The sequence below is a fragment of the Eucalyptus grandis genome, chromosome 3 (genome assembly GCF_016545825.1).
Source record: "Eucalyptus grandis isolate ANBG69807.140 chromosome 3, ASM1654582v1, whole genome shotgun sequence".
Classification (NCBI taxonomy): domain Eukaryota; kingdom Viridiplantae; phylum Streptophyta; class Magnoliopsida; order Myrtales; family Myrtaceae; genus Eucalyptus; species Eucalyptus grandis.
Genome location: NC_052614.1, coordinates 15,144,391 through 15,154,590, shown reverse-complemented (window position 1 = coordinate 15,154,590; position 10,200 = coordinate 15,144,391). Strand labels below are relative to the sequence as shown.

The window sequence follows — 10,200 nt, the reverse complement described above, 5'->3', positions numbered from 1 at the left end:
CTCAAAGCAAATCCCAAACGCACCCTTAGAAGGGGCAGAAAAGGAAAAAAGGCCGACGCTTTGGCTCTAAGCACATGAAGGACGAAGCAAGAGCGGTCCAAATTAAGAAAGAGAGAAGATGAACGTGGGTACCACTTTTGTTGCATCGAGGTTTCGATGATTTTTAATGTCACGATTCCTTGATAGTTGCTAAGTCAAATTTCTTGTAACGTAGATCTAATTCTAGCTGAAGAAACCCTCAAAAGTGGTGCCAATTAGTCAGATCTAAAGCGACCTCGGGATCATGTACAAGCTCCCTAAAGAGCAACACCGATGCACATATTTCTCACTTATACTATAATAAAAACATTTTTTTTATAGAGAGATGGATAGAAATCCGGGAGAGTTTGAATGGCCCTCCGTCGTCGTAGTTAGTTCTGTCCAATCCAAAAGATCAGTAAAATTCCAAAAAATGGTCGATGGGTTCGATAAGGCGTCATACTAAATGACGTGACTTTGTTCATAAGAGAAGACATCATAGTTCTAATCGGCTGCTGAATGATTGATTTGTTGGACGGTAGGTTCCCTCGATGGAGGAAGCTTACCAAGAATTAACAATTGAGCAATTTAGTTGATAATTATGGGAGAGGATTTAACGCCGTTCGAAGAAAGTTATTTAATAATTCTTTGAAGTGATTGCGTTTTGCACTTTTCTATGCGAAATCAAATTTCTATTTCAAGTGGGTCTTCTTTAGTCTCCCAATGACCCATGAAGTAAAGTCAAAAGCGACAAAAATTAATTTGATATGGCTTAAAAAAGTAGTTATTGTTTTCCCATTTTGACAAGATTTTCAAGGTTCAAATTCAATCGGAAGTCAGATAGGTCAAAAAAAAAAAAGTTGAAAGAACAGTCTATCAGTATCCCGTCCACATTGCAAGGTGATTTATAAATTAATAATTAGAAGACAAGTTAGAGCAACTATTTTGCTGGAATTTCTCCCACAAATGAAATAGGCTTTATCGAAAGTCATTTTTAGTTTTATTAGAGGAAAACAAGTTCTGTGCTAACCACCACCTGAGGTGGCTCAGTTGGATAAGGTTTTGCTGATCCTTTGCGAGGAGGTGAGGAGTTCGAATCCCACTGGACGCACGGGGTTTTAAGCGCGACGTTGTCGCTCTAAGATTTACCCGCCGACTACCGGCTATACGGGGTTTCCTGGGTAACCAAAAAAAAGAAAAACAAGTTCTACGCTGACTTCGAACATGAAATATCCAAGCAGATAAGAAAATCAAGGCTCGGAAAGTACAACTATTACAAGCGAACCAAATATAAACAAACTCTACCAAAATTTTATTGACAAGAAAGCCTGAGTACGCCAAGATAAAGATACATGTTGGAATTTCATTGATAGTGCGAATTTGAAAAATAAAAGTTTAGCGCAGTAAAGTAAATATATTAGAAGATAATAAATTTGTTTAATTTGTACAATGAGCCTTTAGTAGATGGACGATAGTATTGCTAGTAGTTGTGCCATAACTGTTTCCAAGCAATTAACTTCCTAAAGTTTTGTGTCCATGTTCTCACGGCGCCATGATATAGTGTTTGCACAGTTATTCCTTAAAAAATGTATATTAGTTGTTTCACGATCTTGATTGTGACAATGTCGAGATAATTACCAACTCTCACTCTTTTACACATTTTTGAATCCCTTAGTTTCTTAACCCATAAGCCGAGTCTACATTGCGTCCCTTTAAGGCATTTGAATTAGCGTAGAAATTCATATGTTTATAAGCATCGCTCAAGAAGTACGAGTAATAATTCTATAGGGTTCTTGACTTATAAACCCAAAGATGATTGCACGACATTTCTTTTATAAGCATTGACCTTGATAGTCCTCTTTGTCAAGCTGCTGACCAAGCCTATATTACTGTCCCAACAAAGACCTCTTAGTAAAATCGTATCACTTGCGAGAATACTCAAACCCTTGTCGACATGATGACAGTGAGATGACGTGATTCTTGTAAATCCTGCATTAATGGTTAGGATAAAATAGCATTTTCCTTGAGAGTGAGTAGAAAGCCGTTTTGAATTGATAGTCCCTCATTTGACATAAAAATTGTCAACTAGATTTGTATTGCATGAAAGTGTTTTAGTGATATCATTTTTTTTTTCTAAAATCATAAGAAATCAACTTTCCTAAATTTAGTAAAATTGGTTGGATATGGGTTAAGAATTTTGCACTACAATAAATGGGTCATAAACGGGTTAAATGAATTGATTTGGGTCGGATCATTTATGATCGGACCCAAATCCGACCCGACTCACCCGTTTCAAACAAGTCTACTTTGTGGTGATTGTGCATCTTTGACTATTTTTCCTCTTGACAGAACATTGCTTTGCCCCCTTCTTCCTTTAGATCTTGCCGTGAATGGACCATATCTGCACAATACTTCTTTTTGTCTTGTTCTGATTTTAAATTCTTGCTTCTCATGTTAACCCAAATATTTGGTCATTCATTTTTGCTTTATTTCTTGTTTTAAAGCAAAAATATCCCCATGTGTGATGCTTCTTTCTCGAGCATACGCTTCCATCAAAAATCTTTTTTTTTTTTTAATAGTAGCAAATATGCACTGCTGCTACCAATCCACGGCCACTTAAAAGATAATGGGCTGAACTTGAGTTTTTTTTTTTTTTTTTTTTTATAGGTTTAGTCCAATTAACTCAATTAAGCTTAGGACTATTCACTAGAATCCTTCGCCGCCAGTCCAATGCAAATGCATTAACTAAATTATATGATGAATGCTCCTAAAATTATATGTTACGTAATTTAATTTAATATTTTTTTTCAGGGGTTGGGGTCGCTCTCTAATATTTATATGCAATAAACAACTATATCTATCAATAGAGAGTATAAACCATGTTCCAGCAAAACTTGAACCTTCAGCAAGAGAGAGAACCAGCTTTAAGGAATAGAGGGCCATCTCATAGGCCGTGGGCCAAGGTCAAGCGTTTGATGGACTTGGGCTGCTGGGCGGAGGATGATCGAATTGGAACTGGTTTTTTGGATGGGCTGGAGAGTGATGGGCCGAATTGAGTTGGCTCTGATTAGACCAAATTCAGATGTTAATGGATTCCTTTAGTTAAATAGAATGGTTAAATAATAAAGTGAATACTTAGGAGCACTTTACATGTCATTGGGTCAATTGACCATGTCCCTTTATATAAAAGAGGAAAATATAGGATTTTGACAGGTTCTTCAGCCATTGAAGCCTATTCTACCGAACTTTCTCATTATACATGTTAGATATTTTTAAGAAGTCATCTTTTGTTACTAAATTAACACACTTTGGGCTAGTTGCTGAAATAACAATAAATACTTTCATTGCTAAGACATTAAAGAATAAGAGACGCTAATACATGCATGTAATGTCCTCTAGAAAATGCTTTGAGAAGCATCTATCTTTCGTTACATTGTCTGTGATTAGACGATAAGCATTAGCAATAGTAGCGCTTACATGAGAAGAGAATGAGGGGGAAATTATTATCGTCTCGAAGTACAAAGTTCAACAAGTAAAAAAAATTAAAGTTTATATCTAAAGTTGTCGAGGCATGTACCTCTCTACACTTACATTTGTAAGATCGATGTTTGTCACTCGTCGGGGCACCCTTCGTCTACATGATTAGAAAGTCCTTGTTCTGTAGACGGTGTGCCTTGCTCATTGTTTATATCATCATTGTTTTGGTTGATATCTCTTGACAGACTCAGAAGGAAGTCAGTGTTTTCCAAAGTTTCAACAGCTACAATCTCATTGTCGCCATCATCCGTATTTCTATCTCTAAATCTGGCTTTCTTAAAAGTAAGGGAGTTGAGGTCTCTTTTGTAAAATCTTCTTCCCAATGTAACAAATTTCTCCCATAATGAACCTGAAGGACTTGCAACGACATGCCAGTTTCTTTTGACGAACATGATCATAAAGATGAGGAGAGCTAAACCGCAGCAGCTCCCGCAATCAAGAATAGGCCCCAAAAACTGTCAAGACCCAAGCTGTTGGAAGAATCCAGGCAGTTGGATTTCGGTGGAAACCATTTATTTTCGATTTCCATCATTTTAAGCACTTCAGTATCATTAAGGATTACTCGGTTAATATCAGGTACCAGCGGAGACCCTTTGGGAAAACCTGTAAACGAAAGGCAAGACATGAGAGTTTTTAAACAAAAAAATAAATAATAATCCTAGTAATAGGAAATTTTGAGGGTTTTCTTTTCGGGGCTAAGAGATTGACGGCTTACAAAGCCAAATCCAGCACTTCTTAATGTCGGGATCATGGTATATCTTTTGCAATATTGAGAAACGGCAAGTTTAATGTAGGGGACTTCATCGAATGCTGCTGCAATCTTGCCCTTTTCACTTCCCTTGGAAAGAAGCACATCGCATTCTTCAGCAGACTTATAAGATATAAGTCTGGAATCATCGAACTTCATTTGCTTTAACATTCCATAAACAAAAGAGTTTTCCAAGTAACCCACATTTTCTCCACTCTTAAGGAGCTCATCCACATCAACCATAGTTGGTTGAAGATTTTGCACCACCAAAAGAGAGCTCAAGCTTGCCGTATAACATTGCGTTAGTATAAGTACCACGAAAACCCACACGATCACAACAAATCTGGCTAGGTTGCTTAATACTCTCTCCCCTGCAATCCAAATTAAGGGAAAGCACCTAAATTATCCAAGAACAATATGTAGATTACAATGTTAAATTGATTTTTTAAAGTGAAGGGTGATTACTTTGTGCAAAGACCATGATTGAAAACGAGAACCAAAAGCTCGTGCCAACTTGATGCCCGGCCGGACCCTGGAAATATTCATTAATTTGGTGTTCAAGAATCCACACTACGAATGCTATAAACACAAAGAAGCATCCGGTTGTTAACCAAAGGTCCCAAGTGAGTGGCTTCAAGAAAACCCAAGCATTCTTGCCCTTGCTGTCCTTGTATGGCACAACCATTGCGACCCCCGGTTCGGTGTATGGTGCCGTGAAGTCCACGTATAGTGATCTGTTTGCAGTGATTGATATATCATCCACGATTCCATCGTAATTCTATTTCAACAAAAAAAAAAAATGGGAATGTTTCTTTGTCAACAACATGCTAGCATAGTAAGTTTCAACAAGTATTCCAACAAAATCAAGCACTTGCTCACCTGGTAAATTACTTGATCGATCATGTCGTCGTAACTGCCCATGCTACTTCCATTGGAAAAGGCAAACGGAATAAGGTCATAAGCCACAACATAAGGCAATTTTTCTATAATGGTTTGAAAGATGTCGATACAGTATCCAGTGACTTTGGATGTATTTGTGCTAAGATCATGAATCACCTGCACGAATTGATGCAACACAGGGACTAAAATTTTCAGCCTCTTCCCATTTGTGGGAATGTCCCATCCCTTAGGAATAGAGGTGGAATCTCCTGGCCATATTATCGATCCGAGATTACTCTTCGAAGTGGAATATTTACTTTTGCTGAATGAATCCAAATCTCTTAGCAGCCCATTTTCTTGCGTCCAAAACCCAATCCCTCTTTCTGCATGTCCATTGATATTAACAATCTGGAATGTTGACCGCTCTAGCTGCCCATGAACGAGTCTAAAATTTCCAGTGAGGCCCGTGAATGTCGTATTGGCTAGTTCTTGGAGAAGTTTCGGACCACTTTTAGAGACCCCAATAATGTCGAGATCTGTTGTATCTATTGAAGCATCAAACATCTGGAAAGTAAAATTAGCCACACCCATTTCCTCGACAGCCATTGCCAGAGCCTGAGCAGCGTCATAAGCCCAGTATCCAAAAATGTTCAACGTAGGATTAAGGACGGATGGATTGTCTTGTTGGAATTTCATCTTCCATCGGGCCGTGAAGTTGTTCAGGTTTGGTGTGTTCGGGATGTAAGTGTTGATGCCCAATACTCCTTGCATCGAACTAGTTACAACGGATGAATCCACAGAACTCAATTGGTCAGTGATTACATTAGTCAAGATCCACACATAACCTTCGCTCATCATTCCCACCTCTTTTGCTTTGACAAATAGCCGAGATCCGAGGGTAGGTAACATGTGCATTATGAAGACCCTCGTTTGCATCATTCTTAACTTGTAGAGTTCCTGTAGGATTTGACTGTCCGTGGCCGAAGGAGGAATGAGGCTCCTATAAGACACTCGCGTGTCGACCTCTTCCAAAGCATCCGTAAGAGAAGGTATGATGCCTTCTCCGAACTCATTGTCCACGTATATGAGGACCACTTCTCTCCAGCCAAAAGCTTGCACGACTGCGCTTATGGCATTCACTTGGGATGAGTCATTTTGCGCAGCTCGAATGAAGTAAGGACTCCGAATGGAACTGAGGGAAGGACCAGTAGCAGAAAAAGAGATGATCGGCACATGAGATTTTTTTCCAATGTGAATGATGAAGTTTGCTTGCAATGACCCTTGAGGTCCTATTATGGCTTGGACTTGCTTATTCTTTATTAGATCAAGTGCTGCAAGGGTGAAAAAAAGATGGAGAAACAATAACAATATGGCACATAATGGAAATTCTTATTGGAAAAGGCATGGTATTGATCAGAAGCCAATTAAAACTTTATGCGGTATTATAGAAATAAAACGTTTAAGAAAAAGGAAAATAGAAGTTTGAAGTTGGATTATAATTATTTACCAGATTGCATGCATTCGTTGTTGGCTTTGATATTCTTTGGCATATGATATTGCACACCGATCAGAAACTAATCTTTCATGAAAGTAAATTTAGAACAAAATAAGAGTGGATAAATTGGCCCGGACAGATAAGTTGATTTCTTTAGTTCATGGCATCAAAAAATTCCACTCTAGAATCCAAGCCCCATATTGCAATTGTATGAATATTGTGAGGTCAGACCTATGTGAAGTTTTATTATATATCAAGCCTCTCGGCATCCACTGCTTTCATGCATTAACAATTATTTGGTGGAACTGGAAACCTTAGTTGTTTTATTTCATCATTAATGACACACAACTTCCATGGAAATAAATCATTGGCTCAGCTTGAACAATCTTGTTAACCATGATGTTTGGGTCAACTGGAAAAATAAATCAGTAGAATTATGTAGAGATATGTACCATGTACATATTGTTTCCAAAGAAAATAATTTGAAATTATCTCCATCAGCCTTCCCCCTGAAGTGACTATTTTACTACGTAATATGTATCGTTTGCAAGATCATTTCTATTAGGATTCACTATGCAGACATAATTTGGTAGAATATTACTACATTTATAATGGGACGAGAGTCATAAGAGAGCTATATATTCTTCAAAGAATATAATAGATGATAGTAGTCCTACTATACCATCCAAGACCATAAACAAAAATCCTCCATTCACACGTTGTTATCAATATCAAATTTTGTATCCATAAATCTATGTACATTTGTATATTGGTCAAATATGAGATAATAGAGATGGTGGACTTCTCAATTCTAAGATCAATGAAATAAGTGCATTAAAAATCCTAGATTTTTTTCACGAAAGTACAATTAAGTCCTAAAACTTGTTACGAAAGTATAAGTAAGTTTTAAAGTTTCAAAAAATGTAATTAAGTCCTAAAATTTGTTACAAAAGTGTAATCGAATCCAAACAACAAAATGATTCAATTGGATCAATTTGATAAGTTTTAGGATTTGATAGTGCTTTTTAAAAGTTGTAGCATTTAATTGCACTTTTTGAGAGTTTTATAACTCAATTGTAATTTCATGATAAGTTTTAAGATTTTCAATGCATTTATCCCAAGATTAATTTGTTGACTGACCGTAATACAATACTATTTCAATGGTGCTGCACTCCTAAACCACAAAGACCAAAACCACAAGAAGTATCTCTCTTAAGCTATTACAATTGGATAAACCACCCCCTCAGGGGAAAACAACCCAACCACGCCCCCAACAACACAAAACTCCACCCCTCTGGAGGGAAGTTTTATCTGGCAACAAATTAAAGGTTCCACGGTCAAATGTTACTCTCAGTGACCAGTCTTGTTGTGAAGTCCGCGTGGCGTTGATTGACCAAAACCCACGAATCCCCTCCACTCTCAAGCTAAGCGTCAAAATGCCGGTCTCGTACGACCGAAAGACTTGGGGGGATTATATTGTTACCCTCCTCATTCCTAGTGTGAAAGAGATCAAATTAAATGTCAAGTACCGACTTTTTGTTTTTGATTTTATTAGAAGATGATAACGACTTCCTTTTCACAATGATTAAAGCCCCCTTGGAGATAATGCACTAAACAGTTGTTTAGTGCAAAATTCACGTTGGTCGTTTCTTCTGGGAGCTCTGGAAATTGGGGCTGTGAGAATCTCTGCTGTGAGAATGCATATAGCTTTCAATGGAACACAAATTATTCTGTCGTGTCCTTGAAAATTTAACTGGGAATTCTTCTCAAATGAAAATGAAAATTTCATAAGATTGGCAAACACCTCATTATGAACAATAATTAGATTCATCTTAAATCGCACAAACAGCTGCATAAAGTACTTCATCCTCTATGACCAGTCAATACGCCACAGAGAGAGAGAGAGAGAGAGAGAGAGAGAGAGAGAGAGAGAGAGAGAGAGAGAGAGAGAGAGAGAGAGAGAACCTGCGGCAGCAGCAGCAACCTCATCTCCTTTGGAATCTCTTACATTGAGGACGAGCCTAGTCTTGTAGGAAGGGTTTGAAGTATAGAAGTCAGAGAGAGAAATGTTAATGCAGCTCAATCCCATCCGACCCACCCACGTCTCCAGATCAAGAACCACCCCAACGTTCACCAGGAACGTTTGGGCATTATTGTTACCGCTCTGCGCCATGGTGAACTGAGGGCCCTCGCTGAAAGTCGTAACGATTGTGAAAAAGGCGAGAGCCAAAAGGAGGAGCTTTTCAGCATCGGACGAGACTCTTGGAGGAACCATTGAAAAGGGTTTCGGGAGAAGGCAAGTGTGCGTTTTTCGCATGACAGAGAGACTTGGAGCATATGACGACGACGACGTATTTGTAATGGGGAAAAGCATGGAAATCCCATTCAAGGGTTGCTCACGTGAAGGGGCCCCATAACTAATTTGTAATGCGAAAGCACTACGAGGATGATGAAAAGGGAAGCCAGCACATAAATTCAATTTTTCTCCCCATCTCAGTCTAATCTATGAGATTTTGCCTTTTTACCCCTGATAAAATGCCAGAATAAATGCTTCTTCACGCGGCTTTGAAAGAATGCAAGGAACCTTTCCCTTATGCGGATTTGAAAAAGAGGATTGCAATTATCCTTTCGCAGCCTCCCCGATGACCTAAGTAACATCGACATCAATACACACAACACAATACGACACACCGATACATTATTTCCTAAAAATAAATAGTTCCGAAACGTTGGGACACATTTTATAATTATTATTTTTATCAAATTAATTTGATTCAAATTCACAAATAAATAAATAATAATAAAAACATATAATGAATTTACACTAAAAACATTAATCTATAATTTGTCAATATCATTTATGGTTTCAATTTGACAAATTTAACTTCATTTCAATAATCTAGAAAAAAAAAGAAAAGAAGAAGCAAGCAATCCACGTTGTGGACTTGCATGTCGAGCATGTCGGAGAATAAAGGGAAAAACAAACTTGGGGGGTCAATTGTGTGTCACAGGAAGTGAGAGTTAAAAGATAAGAGAAGATTAAGTTTTTCTTCTTTCCCATTTGTTATTTTTATTATTTCTTATCTGTTTTACATATTTACATTTTGGTCCCTCATTTATTGAAATTTTTTAAAATTGATCTATGGGTTGTTCAAATTCCGGAGTCGAGTGTTGAAGAGTGTTGGGAGAGTTAACCGGGTGTCGGATTTTCCGATATCTATTGACTTAGTATTGAAGAGTGTTGGAGAAAGTCGGACACGTATTGGAGTGTCCGACACGAGAGGCTTTTGGAAAATGTTAGTGCTTCCTAATCGATGATATATGCACAGTTAGCTCTAGTTTCCCTCCTAAGAAAACGAAACTATGTGGGGTCTTCTCTTTTGTGCGGGCTAAGAAATCTATAGATGTAAAATTAGTTGCGTACTTAGCTAAGAAATTGGTCGATTGGTTTTTTTTTTTTTTTTTTTTAATACTGGAAAAGCCAAGAATCATACTAGTGTATTTTATAATAGAAACAAGACAA

At 37.7% G+C, this 10,200-nt stretch overlaps 1 pseudogene; it reads right to left on the bottom strand.

Moving 5' to 3' along the window:
• Nucleotides 1-3,629: 3,629 nt before the first annotated feature.
• On the bottom strand, nucleotides 3,630-8,962 carry LOC120291671 (annotated as a pseudogene).
• Nucleotides 8,963-10,200: the final 1,238 nt, after the last annotated feature.